General features: G+C 40.2%; 1 long non-coding RNA gene across 1 annotated transcript; it reads left to right on the forward strand.

Moving 5' to 3' along the window:
* Positions 1-3: 3 nt before the first annotated feature.
* LOC138066356 (uncharacterized) lies at positions 4-14,645 on the forward strand. The gene is made up of 3 exons (XR_011139749.1): positions 4-1,389; positions 10,491-10,658; positions 11,935-14,645. It is a non-coding gene; the product is annotated as an uncharacterized lncRNA (long non-coding RNA).
* The last annotated feature ends 8,590 nt before the right edge of the window (positions 14,646-23,235 follow it).

The following is a 23,235-nucleotide window of genomic DNA, read 5'->3' on the forward strand; positions in this document are numbered from 1 at the left end:
AGCTTGCAGTATAATCTCTGAAGAAACTGAAGACCATCTCCAAAATGAAAACAAAGCCATTTCACAGAATCACAGAATCACAGAACGGTTGAGGTTGGAAGGGACCTCTGGAGATCATCTAGTCCAACCTCCCTGCTCAGGCAGGGTCACCTAGAGCACTTTGCACAGGATTACATCCAGGCAAGTTTTGAATATCTCCAGCGAAGGAGACTCCACTCCCTCTCTGGGAAACCTCTTCCAGTGCTCAGGCACCCTCACAGTCAAGAAGCTTTTCCTCAGGTTTAGATGGAACTTCCTGTGGTTCAATTTATGCGCGTTGCCTCTTGTCCTGCCACTGGGCACCCCAGAGAAGAGACTGGCCTCATCCTCTTGACACTCCCCCTTCAGATACTTACACACGTTGATGAGATCGCCTCTCAATCTTCTCTTCTCCAGTCTGAACAGGCCCAGCTCTCGCAGCCTTTCTTCACAGGAGAGATGCTCCAGTCCCCTCATCATCTTTGTAACCCTCTGCTGGACTTTTTCCTCTTACTTTGGAAATGACATTGCTCCAAAATAATGCCACTACCAGTCATTGGTCATGGAGAGAAAATATTGCTATGAGTGAAAACGATTTTTTAGTTAATGAAGATTGCCCAGCCTGTACAATCTGTCCTACATCCTGCAAGGTGAACCTAATCTGTTCATTCTACCTCTGCTTCCCATGCATGTATCGCAGCAAAAAGGACCATCACATGATAAAAGGCATGCTTATGTTGTTTATTTGGGCACACTTCATGTCTCAAAGGAGAAATTGTGAGGCCATACAACTTCAAAGTGATATGATATTACTCATGTGATTGCATGGCCTTTTGTTAAAAAAAAAAAAAGATACAGTAATGGCTTACTTTATCAGATTTCTTCTGCTCATCCTTCTATATAGAAGAACAAGTGAATATAAGAAAGTTGAAAGGAAGTGTTATTACGCAAGCTGTTTATTTCTGCACAGCATTGGCGTGATAAGCTATTTTGAGAGCCTCTTTCAATCAGTTATGGAAGAAGCCAAATGGAATAAAGTGAATAGCTTTATGGATTATGCCCAAGATAAAAAGAAGTACACAGAGGCTAACACCTCTATCTGATTGTATTTTATCAGCTTGAATAGCAGGAAATTTTGGACATAAAGGAACCTTGAATGGTGAAAAAGAAGGTGACCGACAAATCAGAATTTAAAAACAGGATTATTTTTTCAGACCTGATTTTTTCAGTACAAAAACTACAACTAATGCTGCAACAAACTGTTGTTACGGTACATCTTGACTGGAAAAAAACAAGGTTCCTTGCTGTTCTCAATGTCACAGGAAGTACTGGCTCATCCTTTCGTGTGACCATAGATGGAATATAAAGTAGGTAAGCAGACGCAAGCAGAATTCTGTAGTTAAGGCACAGATAATGATGCATGGGAAGAGATGCCAAAATGCTGTTCCTTCAACTACGAAACCTCTGTTTTTTTTGTTTGCGTGAGTGTTAACATTATGATGAATAATGACATAGTCCTAGGATGTTGAGCAGGCAAGGATTCAAGTGGGATTTCAAACTTTCCTATAGCTAAAAAGGTACGCATTGCAAAGCTGCACATTACTTCTACTGCATTTTACTTTGACTGGCTTGTGAGTCCTTGGCCTGGAGCCAGGAGCTGCCCTATGGCCGGGAGCTGCCCCATGCATGTCTGTCCATGTCTGGGAGCAACTGGGTGTTGTTCTTCAGAGAGATGCTGTTGTGAGCTAAATGGCAAATAAAACAAATGATCATGCTAACAAGACCAGATGAATTCCACATGCTGTTTCTTCTGCTTCTCTCATAAGCTTAATAAATCATGGTGTTTTTTACTTAGCTTCCATGAGCGTTATACTAGAAATACAGTTCAGACTGCTGAACTGTCATCTTCAGTATGTAGCAAAGGGATTTAAGCCTTGCATGCTTAGGCTTTCAGTTAGGCACAGGTTAAATCACCTGCTCCTATATCATGCATTAATCACAGAACAATGAATATGCAGAGTAGATGGTGAATGTTTACTCTCTAGAGGTAAGAAATGGTCATCAAAGAGACCAGGAAGAAGTGAGGACAAATTTCCATAAGCTAAGGTAATGGGCTGTAAGTTACCCAGACTCGCATTTTTTTGATAGTTTGACTCCAAGAAGAAAATTTTATTCTGCGCAGTAAGCTTTTACAGTAATCATTCCTCCAATTTGAACACGAACACTCATCCAGCCATTCAGAAAGAAAGGTAGAAATAATTATTTAAATCACAGAATATTTGACTCTCATCATGCACAAGTGGCTAGAATTGGAGCTTCACTGACCTGCTCTTGCAGACTCTAATGCTGCACTACAGCAGCATTATGAAAGAAAGAAAACTAGCATTTTAATTCCTGTTTGCTGGCTTGGGAGGACTTTTGTTTATGTTGATGGAATTGGATCAGCAAAACAAGATTTAGCCAAGAACCACTGCAGAGCATTTATATTTTGGGCAGGATCATCCACTGACTTCATTTCCTTTTGCTCCCCCTTTCCTTTCCCGCTCCTTATAAATGTTGAGTGATTTTCCATCCGTCTTGCTAAGATGAAGCGGTGTCTGGATTAAGCTGCCAAGCTGTACATTACTCTCCCCTGTTTTCATTTTATCTGAATATATCTGCACATGTCACTCGACTGCAGGAAGAATTTCCATTTGGGGAGAGAAAGTTCTTATAGAGTGTGGAAGAAAATACATTGTGTTCTCTCCTCTCTTATTTTATCCTTCCCCTCCATTTTCATCTTTGTTTGATTTTCTTTTTCTATGGAGATATGCACAAAACTTCCATAAGTTTCAGTGCTCAGGAGTCAGAGAAAGGCCAGAAGGATGTGGGGGCAGAGCCAAGGCAGGAGTCTCTCAGGAAGCCATAGGTCTGTGTCCAAGTCAAAACCATAGTCCGGGATCATGGACCAGCATTGCTGGACAAACATTCAGCAGACTTCCATATTCCTCACAAAGGGCATGCATATATCAGAGTCTGCAAGGATTTGGGGCATGGATGGAGCCTTTTCACTGAGCTGGCAAGGGCCAAAACCTTCATAAGATAGTTAAGACAACAGTCTTTGCATCTTCTCCTCTTGCTTCTTAGTTCAGTCATTCCATCACTTTTGCAACAGCTACATCGTGTAGAAAATAAATGCTGTTTGCTGACCAGAGGGGCTACAGGAGCTTTGACAATGTTATGTACTCTGCTGTAATAGAATTTGAGACAGATAAAGCTGATAGAGAAGAATTTCCCATTAATTCATAGCATCTTGCAAATAAATTGATGAAATCTACTGAGTTTTTGCTAACAATAGTAATTCCTATATGTGTGGTTTTCTTTTTAATAAGAGGTATGGTCTGATCTCTGTGATTTCAAATGTTTAGGTATTGAGGAGAAACAAGAATAATAATTACTTCAAAAATGAAATATATATATATATAAATATCTAAATATATATATATATGTATATGTATATGTATATATATATATGCATATATATATATGCAGCTACAGCTTCTTAAATAATACCACTGTGTTGTGTGCTTTTAATTTGAAAACTCTCATTTGGGTTGGCTTCCCACAAGACAGTAGCAAGAGATTTCAGCTTTCATTGCTTAATAAAAATCAAAATCAAAATATGCAGGTCAATGCCAGTAGCTAAAATGTTACTGAATATAATAAGGGCAGGAGGACACAAACAGACTGATTATATAAAACCAAGACAATGAAGCCATGAAAATAGTTCCAAGGCTGCAGAGACTCATGCACTTGCATCTTCCTTACCAAAAGCAGTCCCATTGAAATCCACAGAGACCAGGTCACCACTGAGATAAGACTGAGGCAGTTCAGAACCACAGAGGGTCAGGTCAACAATTTTTATACTTCCAGAATAGTTAGACCTCTGACAAAATGACTTGTCTGGGGCTTAAGATGCCACTAGCTTCTTATTTACATCCAAGATTATACTGTTGATAAATATTAAAGAGCTTCTTAATAGTATTTTGTACCAGACCTAATTTTCTCCACCCTTTTTTTCCAATCAGCAGATGTCACACACAGCAGTACATGAGCATGTCCTGGGTTCAGTGAAAGGGAAGGGTTAGTTCTGTAAAGCTCTAAAACCAAATTTTTTAAAAATTTCACATTTCTGGGAAGGGTCATTAGGCCACATCTATACTAAATGCAAGCACTATTTGCATCTTCAAGCACAAACTCAATTCCTTTCTGTAAAGCATGGCCTCAAGTCCGTCTCACAGGCAGGGTTTTGACGAAGGGAAACCTTGCGTCTGTGCTATCCCCCAGTGCAGCCCAATCCTGTACTTTTACTTGCAGTAGGTGCAATGATTTATCCTGTCATGACCAGCCTAACCAGCTGCCGTTTGTCTCAGTGCATTACATGGCCAGCTTTGGGCAGACAGAATTGCTGGGCTCCCTCCTAAGATGGCCAGGTAATTTTGTGCTGACGTCCTGAGCACCACAGGTGTTGGCAGGCAGCCAGCTGCAGCTACCCAAGTTCGGGGACACCAGCGCCCGCCATACAAAGCCAAAGGGTCTGAGCTGAAAAATGCTGCGCTCCTGCTATAGCAGTGGGAGGTGATGAATGCCACTGACGAGTAAATGTCAGTAAAGTTTCACTGTCCAAGGCACAGCTCTGTCTCCTGAGAGACAAGATTTATCCCTAAGCTTGTTACAGTGACACTGCTGAAGTATTCAAAACCACTCTGGAGAACTGCATGGTTCAGGTTTTTTTTTCCTTTCAGTGAGGGTGTGTTTGCAGATATGATACACAGCATAGCAGAAATCAGAAACAATTTCCTGTAACTATTGTGCCCATTCCTCAAATAATGAATCTAATTGTGGAGTTACTTTAACATATACATTTCTTTCTCCTGCACTAACTCCTGCACGGTCCCCAGCCTAATTAATAGACCTTGCAGTCTGCTCAGCAGCTCAGTTTTTCTTCCGCTGTAAAGATACAGTACAGTTTGTATGATCTGAAGGAGCTGACCGACAGCAATACCCTAAGCACTGCGGGATCTCCAGATCCACAGTGATTACTATTGCTTTGATTTACAGAGTTTCTTGCAAAATATAAAGCTTGAAATTCTCTCTTGGACATTAGATACACATCTTTTCTTTTTTCATTCTTTTTGATTCTCTGAAAAGAGGGCCAGGATGCTGAAGTTAAATTCTTCATTTCATAGGCCTCCTCTGAAGGTGGTGGGGAGGGACAGGCACTCCTAGAGGTCCCATCAGTGAGTTAAATTGCCTAACTGCTCTACTGTCTATTAAGGGAGCAGCAGCACTGAGGTGTCTATGATGTAATGATGTGCCCATTTCTAAAGGACTTTAAGCAGTGTGACTGAATACTGCGTCATGTTTGGCTGGAATTTTCGAGGGAGGGAACTCATAACTTGTAGGTCGTTTTAGAGGGTCGTATAGGCCAGGTAACACGTCCGTGTCAGCAGGCACCTTTGCAGACAACTTCTTGCACATGCACTGTGAGGACGTGTCTCCCCAAGGGTGGCACAGAGACATACTGCCTTCAGCTCTCAAAGCCACTGACTTCACACTTCTACATCTACCACAGAGTGTGAGCTGTTCATAATCCCTTCAGCATTTGCCCAGTTCAGGTGGTATTCAGAAAGGAAATGTCGTAACAGGAATTGCTTATTTTAAACTTATTCACTTCTTCCTCCTAATGAATAGAGATTTAGATCAATAAATGTATCAACGAGTGTGTCTATGATTTCTAGGCATGTCTATGCGGCCAGTGTCTGGTGCTTGCCAACCTCTCTCTAGACATCTCTGCATGCCTTCTTGCAGGTGTTTTTCAGCATCATAAAGTGGTATAAAAGTTACATATTAAAGGAGAAAAGGAAAAGGAAAGCAATTCAATGCTCTTCTCTTTGGAGAAGCAAAGTAGTACTATTCATTGAAACAAGAGTTTTGGGGAGGTTAATCTCAACAGTGTAGCACTGCAGAGAAGATGACAATGAGTAAGAAATCATCAGCCTTAAGTTTGCTTGAAAATGAATCTCATGATACCTTTCCTCCTGCAGAGGAGCAGACTTGCTAAAGCTAAGCAAACGTTATTTACTTAAGAGGAAGGAACAACTTTGTCAGAAAACCTTCCTAGAAATGTGGTTAATGAGCCCATCTGTCAATTTTGTGGCCAAGAAATCTACCATAGACATTTCCAACAGCTGAGCTCTGATGAATCACTCAGCTTATGGAACTGTTTACCACTCAACCAAAGAGCCTGGAAAAGAACAAGGTGAAATCTGTACTTTAAAGGATCAAAACGCCTGTTTGCAGTCAACCACTTTTCCAGATGCTTAAAAAACTAGCGCATGAATCCAGCCTTATTGGCTAGTGTGACAGATACAGTCTTAGGAGTGTTTGTACACTGTGTTTGAAAAGTTCATCTATACTTCCCCCGTACCCTGTAGTTTGTCAGGAGATACTTCACTTACGGATAAATATAGCTTAGCTGCTACATTACAGTCATCCATAGTCTCAAACTAATGGTAAGGCTGAGAGGCAACCCTCTAGACTGCAAAGTACATTTTGGAGTAAGGGAATCCATTTCTAATCTTGATCAGTAACAAAGCAATGCCAGTAAATGCCACCCATAAGAGCTGACACGTGTCGGCAGCTTAGGGTATACCGTTTTTGTATTTCTAGGGACAAACTATGTTCTAAGAGTACAATTGCCAGACAAGCTGCATAGATTGACAGAAAAGCAAAAGGACGTACTAAGGTCCTTTGGAGCAGTGAGATGCTTATAAGGACAATAAGGAGGCAGTGCTCTAGGATTATGCTAGAGCAACTAGATTGCAAAAAGGGATGGGCAGCACCTAGGACAGTGCAAGACAAATGCCATGATCCTAGTCTACTCCCTGTCCAGACCAACAGAGACTCATCTGACAGACAACTGTCCCTCAGTGCAGGGACAGTGCTGAGCAATTCACAGTTGCAGCATCAAAAGTGTTGAGAGACCATCTTCTCGGAGGAACTCCAGGCATAACTGGCCAGGTGGACGAATTTTCTAGTTGTTAGGATCATCAGGAATCAAGAATGATATCGAAATCCAAGAAACCCTCCTCCTACTCCTTTTCTACAGGCTGTTCAGTCAGAAGTTGGAGCGAGGAGATGCCTTCCTCCTTCTCTTCACACAAACCATGCTACGAGCATCCCAGGGCCCAACAGCCGAGTGCCAAGGACCTAAGCCCTGGGGCTCTGCCTTCACCAGAGCAGCCCTCCCTGATGCTTATGGCTCCCAGCAATGGAACAATATGCATTAATTCCCTTTCCTGGCTGGTTAAGCCATCCTTTTAGCACAAAGCTATTCCATATATTTTCACTTGCAGGTATGTCAAATGAATAATTTTGCCCTACAGTTTTTTGAACAAGACTAGCCTAGAATATAATAAATGTACTTTCTTGTGAGTAATACAGCAAATAAAGTCATTTGCAAGCTATAATACATAAATCTCAAGCAACACAACTCCTCACCCCTTCCCCAGACATCTACTTGGTATTCCTGTAAGTCTTATATTATCGAAATATGAGGAATAAAATACGTCAGTATAATGTACATAGAAGCCACATTCTATTTTTGGTGTTGTATTGATGTAAATCAGGAGTCAACCAAGTGAAAAAAATTGAGTGCTGTCAGGTACACTGGTATTAACCTGAAAGCAGAGCATGGTCCTTGAAATGCAGTTATATAACAACTGAAGAGGAGATGCTGGTGGAACAGATGATCTCTAAAATGTTACCAGTTAATTAAGCAGAAGTCAAAGCCCAAGCCTAGATCTCATTCCTGCATATTAATTCAATAAAACACATTATTTGTGCTTCAGATGTTACCTTTTCATCTGGGAAAAACAGGTATGTCCTTAAGGAAATGTTGACTTGATTTCACTTGCTTATTTTAAATTTAAAATCCTTAATAGCAGCAAAGAGAACTGCGTAGCTGATAAACGTTTAAGACCAAAGGGAAAACATCATACCATACCACCAATATTTTTAGTTCCCCATGAATGATTTACATACCCCTGCACTATCAGATATCTTCAAAAGAACATGTCAAAAGAGAAGAGCGGTATACTAGGTTCATGTAAAGTTAAATTTGTTGCGAAACATCCTACTGAATTCCAAGGTCTGAGACCCAGTTCTCGTTCCAGATGTTGAGTGCACAATCACAGTCTGCCTTTGAAAAGCCTAGCAGGGTTTAGGGGGAAGGTGAATGTTCAGCCCCTACAATGACATGACTATTGGAAAATACCTGTTCACAGGTACTCATGGTGCTCGAGAGATCCGGTCACAGCTGAAACCCTACAGTCCCGGTCTTGGGTGCTGCACAAATGTGCAGGGCACTTCTAGTGCGGAAGAGCTGATTTGCAGAGGATTAAGACAAAGCCCACATTTCTAAGGGAGACTGGCACAAAAGCTCGTCGTCACCCTTTGAATTACAGTGACTAGCGTAAGGTAGTTCTCAAATCTCCATCAGTCCTAGCTCAAGGGGACTCAGTCTTTGTCATTCAAGTACACAACCCAAACCAAAACGTATCTGGCATCCAGCCCTCCTAAAGAAAACTGGAACCCCAGTTTTGCAGGTCAGTCTGGACAATCTGTGTTAGTGAGTTTTACAAGCACTTGTATAGTAATAGCTTTTCCGCTCACCCAGCAGTACCTTTTTGTCAGTGTAGCTTTCCATGCTGGAGCAAACTAGGAATACTGAGTGGCAGGTCCTTTCTTTTTATAGCCAAGTCTATTATTAGCTGTTTGGTGAGAGGACAATTGAGATTCAATAATATGCCTGAAATCACTGGGTACATCATAGGTATTCACTCCAAAGAAGGTCTCAGTAAACAGCACTCTCATGCCTTGCCCTTGACATGTCCTTCCTTACTGCAATGCAGCCTGAGACAAGACTATTTCCACTAGTGTATAGTCATTCCCCTTTACAGTTACCACAGAGTGGTGGGTCCTGCCATGGAATATCTGAATACAACAGGAACAGGTAGTTAAAAAAGATGTGGGCATGCTACTTTTTACAGGATTCATGCAACAAGAGCACTCGATTACAACAGTGTTTTGATGTTACTCAGCATTAAACCTATTATCTGTGTTTTTCTTTTGCCCAGTGTTGATTCAATCATTGTAGAGCTGTAGATAACCTCCAATCATTGTGCATTTATAAAAAAAAAAAAAAGCAGACCAGAGGCATCATCATCTTTTCTGCCCTACTGTGAGCTCAGAGATCCTCTACTTCCACAGATGGCCTGCCAGGGATAAGTGAGATCTCTCAGCCCAGGTTTGGAAATGGAGTTTTCCTTCTGCTACATACAGCAGCTCTATGGAACATTCTATATATGTGTGTCGATACAGATGTGCGTGTGTGTGTATGTGTGTAGTATGCATAAAGTATACACGTGTATAATCCAGTGTAATTCTCAGATCTCTCTCTTGTCGCGGGGCTTCAGCATATGACTGCTGAAACTGTAAGGAGAATGTGACAATCTGAGAACAAATAAACCATTTATTATTAATAAATGTACTGAAAAAATAGCTTTAGTATTTAGCACAGCTTAAAGAATTGAAGACACTTTTCTTCTCAGTTCTTACCAACATGGAATGCTTTTTCTTTGCAGTTAAATGGTACTCCCTCAACTCTTTTTGAAAGGTTGTTGCATAAAATGGCAAGATAACGTCAATATGAGTTATGCTGTTTTTTGTCATAATCTGACTATTATACCAGAAGGCCTTAGTTACAGTAGCATTTAACATATCAAATTCAGGATTTATAGAATGTGTTTTGGTTAGAGAGTATTCAGCGAGGAAGAAGCTGAAAAGCAACCCACAACTGATGCCTCTTTTAATTAAAAGATAAAATACTGCTAGAGGTGACTGATCTTATGTTGCTGTGTCACTAGTGAGATGAAACCAACTTGATTGTTTTTAAAGTGACTCATGAAAATGTTTTCTTCCTACTTACTTCTGTTTCAGGATATTACTAAAAAAGAAAATATTTTCAGAAAATGTAGTGTGTTTGATTAAGAGACCTAGGGATTTTGTTCTGCAGCTTGTCTCCTGTACAACTGCGACCGCAGAGCAGCAGCACACTGTTCTGCATCACACTCCACCATTTGGTTTAACCCTTCACTGGAGTCACTAGTGAAAGTACCACTGGGACTAGGACTGCAGAGCTGGATCACTATCCAAAGATTCAATTTTTAGCCTCTTTATGGTGGCTACCAATGAAAGGTAGAAGCTAACACAGTCGTGATTTAGGTGATATAAATCCCTGGACATGGACATATGTTCTGAACACACCAGCATGTGGTATTACATTGTTGTAACAATTAAATTAGGACATTTAGAATAGTATCATCCATGATTTTGTTAATAAATGGTGAACATAACTTTTTTTCTTTCAGTATTTGGCCAGTTACTCATGGAACTGTTCAAGTGCTGATGCGCCTTCTAAATGGATGTCTACACGTTATGCTGCCTTGATAAAAATCTCACTATTTTTGTGAGAGAGGAGAGTAGTTTTTCTCTGATCTTCCAGACCTACAGTCAGTCAGCGAACTCTGAATCTTGCTGTAAGTTCAAGAACTACCTCTGCATCTTTTTGACCGCTCTTGAGCAAATCTGTAATACCCTTTTACAAAACTGCAATCCCTTCCAGAATTTGGCGTTACCTGCAGCTAGGACTTTTCACCCTGTTCCACCAGGTGCTTTCTGTTCCTGTAAAAAATGAGTTCAAAAATGTTCATTCATTTTCAGTTGCAACAAATTGATTGCATACTTAATTAGTTTTACAAACTAAGATCTCTTTCTGAAAAATGAATGACCCAGAAGGACTATGTCAACCATATTGCCAGGGAATTTCCAAGCTATGTCCTTCGACTCTTTTGTTAGTGGCATACATTTTTAATGTGGAAGAGAGGATGTAGAGCAAATTTAACACGATGAAGAAGAAGCAGGGATTTGCAATGTGACTTTTCCCCTTTCAGCTCCAAAATAGTCTTGTTCGAATGTGAATGATAAACCATTACCTTCAATCATAGCATTGTGATTCTGAATGAGAAAATCAAGTATAGATATAAAATGGGGTTTGCTTCTATTAATGCTGTTTGAAAAACAAACAAAATCTTTACATTAGTAAGTTAGGGTTGGAACTTCCTAGCAAAACAAGTTCAATGCAGTGTTTCTTGATGTGTTTGTGGAATTTTGTTTCAGAAACTGCACTGAAACATGACGTTTCTCTAAGCCTGTTATTTTGCCAGATTCTGACTGGGCAAAAAATAATGCCTGTCAGCTGCAAAGTAAGAAAGTAATGTTGCATTTCCAGTTGAATGATTCAGTGCTGTGCAGAGAGTTGAGACCACAGTAATGTCACACATTAACACCTACAGGGAACTTGACTACAGTAATTTGTTTCACTTTTTTATCAAGGACAGTTTGGGACAGTTAGATTTATGAAGCCATAATAAAATATTGGCCATGCCAGTAGTAGAATTACATTCATTTCACTCTCTCGTTCCTTCTCCCTTACTTGCTTTTAGTGCTGTTCAAAATGCTTTCCTATATACATGCACGTAACTGTAAAAGAAGCGTATTGACTTAAATTAATGATTTATAATGTAATTTATAATATTCTCACAATTTCAAATTATAATAATATGTTTCCTCAGAGACTTTACTCAAATCTCTGGATAAATAAAGGCTACCTTGTATTTTTCTCTCTCCCTTCATAAAATTTTAAGTAGTTTACTTCTAAAAGCCAAGCTGTGGTACTCTATGAAATGTTCATACTTTAGCGGCCCAGTCCCTCAGTGGATTCCCTTCCTTTCTGTTTTGCTTCTCTTTTTTCAGTACACATCCTCAGAGGGTACGAACTTACTATCTGTTGGCTGCTGAATATTGACACACAGACATGTCGTGAAATGGCCTTTCTGCAGGAAGGCTTTCTCCTTACTGGCAGCCCACAGAAATAGCAGTCATGACTTCTGTATTAAAGAGATGGATTTACTTCCAATTTTCTTCCATGAGGCAATGAAGGAGAAAGACTGGATGTGCTTCGTATCCCATTCTATAGCAAGGAATTAAGTGTGTATCCTGAAACGGAATAGCTCTTTCCCAATTATGTCTACTTTCTGTGCTATAAAAACCATGGTGGCAGATCTGCTTCACATTGACATGATCCTCAGGGGTAATAAGTGTTTTTGCCTGGCGTACTGACTCTGGTGTCTGGCCATGAGCTCTCACCCAGACAGACAGCCAACACTCATGGCCCAACTGACGTGGCAGGGACCCCTTCAGCCCACTGCTGTGCTGGTGCCTCTCCCACCTCTTCCTGAGGAGGGTGAAGACATTGTGTCCACTTGTCACCACGTGCTGAGTCTTGTGTGAGTCTTTCTTCAGGCTCTTTGCCTCTTCCAGCCTGAAGACCTCAACTGGCTGCCCGGTTCATCTCTCCCCGCAGGTACTGCTGCCTTCCCATCCAGGCTGCAAGCAAAGCTGGAGGTGACAGAGGGGTTTTCCAGCTCCTGGGTACACTGGAAGAAGGTTTAGATAAGCGAGCGTGAAAACCTTAGGAAGAGATGTGGTAAACTAGACTTTACAGACACAAGAGGAGCTAATTTCTACATGATTGGAGCTGATAACACTTCTGTGGCATGAGAATGAAATCCACCACTCAGGAGGTGTCCTTGGTGTTGTCCTGCTCTTCTTCCTAACAGTGAACCTACCTAGCAGCAAGCCATATTTTTAGGCATGTTCAGGATTGGAAAGGATGTCCAAGGGCCAATTACAAGTATTTGGTGCTCGAAAGGAAAAGGCATATTATTTTTGCTGAGGAAGTTCATTGTGAAAGAGAAAGGCCTGACTTGTTTCTGGTGAGAGCAAAGATGTTCTTAGCGCAAAGAAAGATTAAACAGTTTGGCTGCATTCAGAATGAATTGGAACAGAGATGCAAACATGCAGAGTTATTATAGGAAGAGACAGACACACAGATCTTACTCGCCTATCAGTCCAACCCTGGTGGCATTCTGTGGTTAAAGAAATATATATGCGTTACTTTACAGAGTGCAAGTACCAAGAAAACTAGGCTATCTGCTTCCTATTGGTGCTATGAGAAAGAGGTACAGCTCATGTCAATAGCAGTTTTTGTAGCTCAATAGTAATATGCAGAATAATCTCATTCAGCTATTTATTCTGTATTAATTGCTTGCGAGATGTAAGGAGAGACTTTATTTGGTTCGTCAGACCCTGGATAACAGCTTCTCAGTGCCCTGAGTATCGTGCTTTTGAGGAGAGAAGACTTCTGTTTGCTCCATGCAAACCCTTCAGTTTGGAGCAGAGTAGTATCAGCCTGCATCACTTTATGTTTGACCTGTCTGTGAGCCAGTCACAATGAATCCTAATTTTGTTCATGTTTTTGAAGTGTTCTGTTAATGTTTCCTGCACCTGCACCTTTCATCATATTGCTTCTCGACATGCATTTCAAGCTCAAACCTTTAGAGCAGACCTTGGGGCAAAGTCTCCCCTGATGCTCACATACTCCCGGCTGAATTAATTTCCCCAGTTGAAGGAAGCTTCAGTTCTGCTCAGCATAAGCCATTTTCACCTTATTGCAATGTCTAATGGAGCACTGTTCAGGAGAAAATAGTGTCATGGCTTTATGTAATTCTGGTTGAGAAGTAGCCATCTTCTTTAACACCAGCTGGGAATGAAGCCTTGGACGTCAGTCATATCCTGTCCCTGCTCTCAACAGTCCCTCGCCCTCAGCGACATCGAGGAGAAAGAGCAGAAAGTGACTTGCAGGGGACTCCCTCCACCAATGCTGGGAGGCCCACGGGAGGTCTCTGTGCAGACGGAGCAAAGAGAATAGCACGGCTAAGGACCTGCTCCTTTCCTTATGGCCGATCCACATTACAAAACTAACAAGTCCTGTGTGTTACTCCTTGAAATACTGCATGCGTGAGTAGGCAAATTGCTCTAAAAATACATAAATGAATGCTGGCAGTGATTAAGTATGAATAGATTGCTTTTGCTTCATCTAACTGCAAAAAATAAACATTAAATTTAAAATGCAAGGTGCAGAGATTCAGTTTGTCACAGGAAAAGAATGGCAAATGTCATGAGCTGCAACGTCACACACAAAATGATGTTCAACTTCCTTCAGAATGAAATATCCTACCCTGGAAAAATTTATCCAGATGGCATGCCTTTTTAGACCTGAAACTACTTTATTTTGCTCTATTTCTCTACTTTATTTTGCTCTATTTTTCTCCATTTTTCTATTTCTCTGTACTCTTTCTACATATAGGTCAACTGATTTTTCCCCAATTTTGTCTCTGATCAGCTTTTAGAAATTTCTATTGTGATGTCATGATTATGAAGGCTTGAAAAGGTCCCTTCAAATTATACCTGACAGGTTTTAGGCATCCAAGTAAGAGTGCTCCAATGTTGTGGACTCAGAGGGCTGCAAAGCTCCATCCCTCCAGGCAGGTGTTTCTGCTCTTTCCAGCTGAAATGCAGACAGATGGAATTTGACAGTGTTTCCCCTTCAGTTGCGTCCTAAGGAAAATTAGCTAGCCTTGTCTTTTAGTTGATGCAGGCACAAATGACAAACAGTTGCCAGCCAGGGGTATTTTCCCACGCCAAATCCACAGATCTGACAGCAAACACTTGTGAAACAAAAGCAATAATAAGGAAGGAAATTCTCACAGGCCTGTGATACTGGAATGTTTTGTAAGAATGTCTGCATTTTTTATCTTCCTTATTAATGGTAGATGCAAAGTTAATCATACTGTTGGTACAAAAGATGAAGTTAATAGCAGGGAGCCCATAGGGCCTTTTTCCTAACGTAACTATGCCTCAGCTATGTTTGAGCTAGACAATAAAATAGCTCAACTGCAACTGTGTAAATGATGAGTTCACAAAGCTGTAGCATGCAGATTAAACGCATGAGCTACTCAAATATCTTCCTAAAGTAAGTCTAACTTTCTTAAGGATTCCGTGAGTTTATAGTAAGAAGGCCATGGGGGACAATGTTGCAGAAGTGAATCTACAAACTACATATATATATATGTATAAACTATCTATACTATATTAAATATCTATACTATACTAAGTATTTATATTAAGTAGTCTTCACATATTGTAATGTAATGTGATGGAAAATGACTATTTAGACTGGCCTACGAGACTGCTAATATAACCTCCATGCCAACACTTCCTTTGCTATAATACTAATTAGTAATATTTCTGTTATATGCAGCTAAGGGTTGACACATTCTCCAGGAGTGGAAAAAGGAAAGTTTATGTTCTTTTCCATACTCTTGAGTTAACACTTTAATTTACCTTAACTATTGTCCCAGTCCATTTCTCCCTCTTGTCCCAATTTCTTTAGCCCACATTAAAGGAAAATAGCAGCTCAGCCCTATTATCACAAACGTCTACTGATGTAAGGTCCTTAGGGATGAACCTTGCAAGCGTGCTCATGCTGTCCTCTTACAGTTTTGCTTTCTGAGGTCTCAGGGATGATCTCAGATTTACGGCAGAAGGTGGCTTTACAAAGTATTTCAGTGTGATGCTACATTACCAATGACTATGAAAGTCATGACCCCCACCTAAATAAAATCCCTTAAGGCTATTTTTTTCTTCAGTGCAACATGCCGCATGTTTGTCTTTAAAGGCCTTTAATTTCAAAACAAGAGAAAAGGAAAGGGGGGAAAAAAAAGCAGATGGCCATACGAGTACATATCTGAAATGTAATTTATGGTGTGCTCACCAGTATCTCTGGTGGTAGACTCTCTTCGTGCATAAAAAAAACTCCATCCAGAAAAAAGCTGATAGTTTGCTGTTTGTATCACCACATGGGTTTCAGAAATTCCCCTGACTCTCCTGAAGTCACAGCAGCTTTTCCAAGCCTTCAGTGAAGAAAACTAAACCATCATCTACAGCTGTACCGACCTTTCTCTTCGTTAAAAGTTGAGGCATTAGTAAGTTGCAAGAGGCTGTGTTGTCAGCTTTCTGCACATCTAACTATCTTTATAAATCCATTGGATGGATGGTTTCTTATTGCACTACATAAAAATCACTGCTTTAAGAGAGAAGACTTTCTCCTTGCTCACGCCTTCCACATACATTTAGTGGAACACACACTGGAACCATTGCTTATGGAGTAAGATCATTACAAAGGTAATTTCTTTCTGCAGCATGAAGTAAAGCTATAATAAAACTTCCATTGGGTTGATAGCTGCTAAAGTATTGAAAGTAGTCATAAACTTTCATGGTATGATCAGGATTCTGTAATTTGTCACTCAAAATGGGTCCAGGTGAACAGGGCCCATGAAAAATCTATTTGACAGCTACTAAAGCTATTGAAATAACTCAGGTAAGTTGGAAAAAATGATTGGGTAGTTATGTCCCAAAGTGCAGCTTGTATATCAATAGGATCAGAGAATAGCTTTCTGCAAAAGATTGGCAAGCCTGTTTCCTGTCTGCCACGTTACCCTGTAGCTGTATTCCAATGTGAGTTGGATTCTAGTAATTTCTTTGCATAAATACCCTCTGCTGCTGAACAAAATGCAATATTCTCTCCTTCCTTTGAAGCACGGGTGCTCCTTACTCTTGGAAACTGGAAGAACTGACCATCAAGTAGGTTACCTCTCTTTCTTAGGCAAATGTTAAAGGAGGCAAAACATCAACCAGTTCTTCCCTCAGTTTCCTTCACGAGGATTACAATGCGCTACCCTTGAACTTCTTAGCTGCTTTTGTCTTAGGCCTTTAAATGAAGCTGCGATTTACTAATCAACCATGAGGCAGAGTAAAACTAGATATATTTTATTTATTTGGAATTACTTACCTTTAGCTCTACATCATTTTCCTTTAGGAATCTTTATCCTGTTTTTATTTGTAATAAGAAAAACTGAGACAATGACATAGAAGAAAGACCAATCAAACAAAACTGCATCAGCATCTAATTAGTTTTTTCTAGTAAGCTGATTTTTGATCTACCTTGGTAAGTCCGTTTATTTGACAGAAGGCAATCATAAAATTAACTTGCTCATCTTGAAAGAAGTGGAGTGATTTCTGAATTGTGTGGTATCATTTTTGCTATGATACTGAAAACAGTGCTAATTTTTCCAATGAAAACATCCCCTCAGGCCTCTTCCTCACTTTAAACCCTTTCCTTCTCTGACAAAGTAGACGTAGGAAGCAAAAAAATGAAAATATTGTCTTCATATTGCGGCAGAGACACCAGCCCCAGAGTCCTTTTTGGAGCTTAACTTCTATTAGCATCATTAGTGTGAGGACAATCAAGAATTGATTTCATCCCTGAGCTCGCTCACTCACACACACACACACAAACACACATACCCCCTCCCACACACACACATACACAAAGACGGTATGACCTTGTTTCCCAAATTCAGCAAGGCTAATCTGCACCAGCCCTCCAGAGCACTGCATTGAAATAAGCATCATACAGGCTCCTGTGTGAGGTTACATTTCCCTTGATGCTAATCTGTTATCAGTTTTCCATGCCCTTGAAAGCAGGGGGTGAATCAAGGCATCTCTGTCGTGGCAACCCCATCTGCCAGAAAGGCCCTGGACTCCACAGATCCATCATCCTGCTTTGGACCAATGCCCATTTGCCACAGTACTTTGCTGCAATAGAGAGTTTAGGCTACTGTTACGTGCTACTTAGGCTTCAGGCATGAGTATGAAGACCAGGCTCTAGTGCTATCTTGCAGAAAGTCAAAAGACTTCCAGTCATGATGATAAGAGCAAAAAGTACTACCCCTATCCAGGTTGCATTGTTAATTATTTTCTACTGTAAAACATTTGCCCATGAAAATTAAGTAGGAGTGTGTATTCAGAATAACGTACTTGAAAATGGCAGGGAGACAGTGACATTATCAGCACGAGCTTTCTCCCAGTACTTGCACTCTGACTTCAGAACTACAAAGCAAAAGGTGTTCCCTAATTTTATATCTAATTATCTAAGCTCAGAGCCTCTTTGGTTGGTCTCAAAGGTCTATCTGTTCAGGCTAGATTGAAAAGATAAGCTAAATCTTACACGTGGTATCAGATGAATGTGAAATTCGCTGTGAAAGGCAAATAATTTATTTTAGTATCTCTTGCTATTTATAGAAACAAAAAGTCATAGAAGAATCTGTTTGCCTGATTTACTAAGCAACTCTGCATGAACTAAAACTACTCTGTGAGTGATATTAAGTAAACAAATTTAGCTGCAGCGAATGATGACCTTTCTTCCAGTGGAATGAGAAATAATCGTCAGAAAAATAAGGAATGGAGTTTTATTTAAAATATCTTTTCAGAGTACCATTTTCCTTTGACAGATCTTTTTTCCGTCTCTGTTCTGGAAGGTATATTTCTACTGTTCTACAGTATGTAGTTTGATTGTCATGAATCAATTTATTTGTTAGAATTATATTAGTATCAGGTTTTATATATTTCCTTGCATCTAGCAGTTTTGAACACCAATTTATTGAACTCTACATGTGCAAATAAAGTTAATTTGAAAGCCTGAAAAATCAATATTTAACAAGTTCTTAAAATCTATTCTAATCTGTATACAGACGGAAAATTGTCTTCTAATAGCTGCATCTGAGATAGGAATCTTTAAATCTTTACAATGTATTCCATAATTTTTAATGAGTTGGGAAGGCAATCATTTAAAGATAGAGCATTAGACTAATTACTAATACAAGACATTGAAGCATATAAATATGTGCTGTACCGAATCTTGCATTACATAACAGGCCTTATATGAAAATTCACGTCTAGACTTTTATGAACTTCAGTAATATTCATTATTTCCTAAAAAATCAGAAAAATGGCTGGATCAAGTTTAAATAATTTGGTTTGCTGAAATCAAAATGCAAAGCCAGATATTGGGGACTGAAATATCCAGTAATGAATGAAAACCCTTCCTGCTTTGTTATGATGTGGTTTTTACATACTAAAGCTAAATTTATGACAAAAATTGTCTTGTTATATGTTTGTCATTTAATTAATGCATTGTCAGAACCTTCAGCACAGATTGTTCTACTGTAAAGGGTGCTATATGAAGTAACAACCCCTAATACATTTCAAAAGAAATATAAGTGACGTTTAGCCACGGGAAGTCTCTCTGTTTCATCCATATCTCTACTGTCCTTAAAAGAACAAACAAAAAAATTACTTGTGCAGCACAGAGACTTTAACTGGGACTGATAAATTGTTTTCTGCCATAAAACCTATATCTCTATCAAGCACATTTTCCCTTGTATTTAAGAGAGTTATTAATTTTATTTCCCAATCACATTTTTTGAAGGTATTTTGTATCTTTTGAGTGCTAGAAGCAAGGGGATAATGATTTTTAAAATGAAAATTATTTCCTACATTTGGCTGGATATTTCTGTCCTGTGTGAGTTCACCCGGTTCTATGCTGGTAGTGTGCTCTCTTTTGCAAAATCTCCAAAGTGGCCCCATAATGTGCAATCTCCTCCTGAGCCAGGCACAGAAGGATATATTCTAAATAATGCACACTACCAAGCCTGCGATGCATACCTGGTGCAGACCTGACACCTCCATCATCCACAGTAATATTTCCATGATTTCCACCATAGACGCAGTAACCACCGCTCCTCCATCAGACCATCTCTGCTAGCCCAGCATCAATCACCCGGTCACCATGAGTAGCATAAAAGTACAGTACCTTCAAACAACCATATACAGATGAGCACCACAGATAAACACATATCTCCACAGACCTAGAGTAGAACCGAGATCTGCATACTATGTTGTTTGCTGTGAAGAGAACAAGCCCAATGAAAATACAGCGTCTCCAAGCTACCAAAACACTTTTCTAGAGAAAAAAGATCACATTCCCAACTTATTCTCTTCACTCCTGATGTTCAAAGAAGACCTACAAAATATCTTTCAAAGATAAGTCTAGGAGTCAAGATTCTTGGCTGTTGTACTCTACAGATCAACGGCAGAAAAGTAATTATTTCTGGCATATTATAATTCTTTTCTCTCTCTCCCTATTCCTACCTTTAAAATACAGAGAATATGTGGCATGCCTATGAGGTCACCTAAACTTATAAGGAATTGTACTTTAAATTTTGAATGAGTGGTTCCCCTGCTCAAGGTTAAGCAGTAAGCAGTAAGCTTAAGTAAGCACCAGTAAAGGATGCTGGGGTATTTCTGTGCGTTACGCATAATTTGTAATGTGTCCTGAATGATTTTATTATTGCTTCATTTCCAGAGCAAGTGGTTGAGGAAAAGTAGCTGTTTGTGAGTGTGTTCGTTTTCTTTTTCATAGATGATTGTGCTCAAAGTGATCAGCTTTTTCTAGTACAAAGTCTTTGAATAATAGATTCTTATTCTAAACCTTTGCTGAAATATGTATAAATGGTGTACAAGAGGACACTGCAGCTTTTGGTTTTAAGAAGGATTATATGCAGTTTTTCCTTTCCCACACTGAAATAGACCCAAGAAACTGTGGCTATCATGGAGCTGCCTAGCACAGCATCCAGTATTACTTCACATCTCTTCCCCATACCCATATTCCTCTCCCAGACAGGATAGCTGCAACCTAGTTGCCTGTTGGGTGCTGTCTCTCAGGCTGTGTCGGGCGCTGGCTAGCAGATTGTTCTTTGGCACGGTCCAAAACCATTTTGGGGGTGCGCTAGCTACTAAACTTGGGTCCATGCTGTGGCCCAGTTTCATCACTCTAGACCTAGCCTGTGGGCCATCCACACCTATATGACAAAATATTTTGTTTTCAGCAGGGTTAACAGTCTTCCCCTTCCACCTCACATTGGTGTGCTGAGCTGCTGTAGCTGTACAGAAATGTCCACAGAAATGGACCAGTACAGAAATGTCTTCTCATTGCAGGATGTTCGGAGGACTGAGTGACTGGACGCAAGGCTGCAGTGAAGCACAGGGACTTAATTCTTAGTGAGGAGATTATGACTGACAAGCAAAGGAAGGAAAAAAAATGGGACGGTACCTGAGAGAAGGGTTGAGAGGACAGTGAAAAAAGCAAAAGGTCAAAGCAAGGAAAAGAATAAAGAGGAAAGGAAAGCAAAGCAAAGAATAAAAAACACAGGGGAGAAGAAGGCTCAAGGGAAATGAGTGGTAGGTAAGGCAAGGCTTGGAGCAGGACAGGATAAAAATAATATGTTTCAAAGAGCTGGACCTGCAGAACTTTAGTGAGCTGAATTTAACATTTCCAGTCCCTGAGGTGCAAATAACCTAGGCTGAGAGTGGATGAGAGCCACGGTGAGTTTGTCCGTTTTCTGTACCGCTATTCAGACGGGTGCTGCTGGCAACATCATTCTACCCTCAATTTTCAGATTAATCCTGAGCCCTCCATTCGGGATAAATCCTGTCCTTCTCATCCACACCTTTAAATGACCAACAGCAATATAATCACTATGCTTTGCTGTGTTCAGGCACCATACAGAAACTGGAGTATTTAGCGGTCCCGTGCTCAGCGGATCGACAGAGCGGTAGCATGAAACCACCGAGGAGCAGGACTTACCACTGTACCACTCTGCTAACCAACCTCTTCCCTCCAGAGTGGTGTGCCTGGTGCACAAACTGCAAGGACTGCATCCACCAGTTCTCACTGCATGATGATTCCTCCACAAAATTATGTATCAGTATTGTTTCCTAAACTGCAAGAAGTGGACAGCGAAACAAGGTGAGGCCTTCTTTTACTTCACAGTACACAGAGTTTTAGTATATGCAAGTTCACATGTAAATCCTATTTGTTAGACTAAATGGGAGATTAATTATTATTGCGCCCTCATCTGGTCCTTTCACTTCCTACATTTCTCACTTGAGTTTCTAACTATCAAAATTGACTGTAGGCATGAGTTATGTGCTTTAACACAGCCTGATTAATCAGTCAAAAAGGATATAGTCATTTTTCACTAGGAACTTTTTTAATTGGGTTCCTGGGCTCTTCTCTCTACATAACGTGTCATGAAAAAGCATCTAATCAGTTTAAAACCCTCCGTCCTTGAAAAGCACCCTACCTTCTATGCTGATTTTTCACACAAGTTACAATACAGGAAAATCAAATTACAGTGATATGCAGATTTCTGGATACGTTCTTTGTGAACGTGGATGCGCTCTTTGGTGCTCTTTCATGTTGCATCATCTTTAAGCCTTAGGTAGACCCTTACCATTGCATCATATGCTCTGTAGTCCTGACCTCTTCTAAAGAGTAGCTTCTCTTAGTTCTTCGCTTTTTGAATAATATACATGCATATGCATCTGAAGATTTTGCTGCATCCAGGGTACTAATGAAAATCAGAAAGTCAGGCCGATATGACAAGATACAGAGTTCAGAGTCAAATCTGAAGCTTTTTGCAAAAGTTAATTGTGTCCAGACGTCATCACTGGATTAGATGTCATCACTGACCCTACTAACTAGAAACACATGTACTCTCCCATCTAGGTTGATATTATAAAAGGAAGCATTCCTTCACCATAGTGTGAACTTGAGATGCTTCCAAATGGGTGAAAATATCTATACAGCACAGTGCCGTGCAATACAGACTCACTAGCTAGTGTCTCAAAAGCAGGTCCTCGGTGATGTGGCTATCTAGCTTGTGGACACTTTGCTGAAGGAGCTGTACTGCTCCCAACTCCAGTGCTAAGGTATTTGAAGATACGCCAGATGTCTTTGTAGAGGTGGATGCAGTTAAAATATCAGTTAGAGCTCTTGCAGTACTGTGTGGCTTGAAACATTCATCGGATGCAGCCTCCTGACTCACCCTTGTAAAGGAGGTTCAGCATATGACTACGCTAGTCAGCATCAATGTACCAAAAGTATGTACCTTTTGTGAAAGCAAAGACCAGTCACAGGATTTCAGATAAGAGACAGAATGCCTTAGAACGATCTTCATCTCACCACGATGAGATCATTAAAGATCACCTTGGGAAAAAGGGACAGGGTGTTTCTGAGGAAGGAGGGACAGAGTATTCGGTACCATCCTCCCAGGGCTTGATAGATAGGAAATTTGGAGAGTTGCATGTGCACCCCTGCTCCTGCTTGCCTATTAACTGAGGTAGTGACTCCCTGTTCGATCACTAGTTGCATATGTAAGCATCATAATTGGATCATGCTAATGAAATATT

This window comes from Struthio camelus, chromosome 1 (genome assembly GCF_040807025.1).
Source record: "Struthio camelus isolate bStrCam1 chromosome 1, bStrCam1.hap1, whole genome shotgun sequence".
NCBI lineage: Eukaryota > Metazoa > Chordata > Aves > Struthioniformes > Struthionidae > Struthio > Struthio camelus.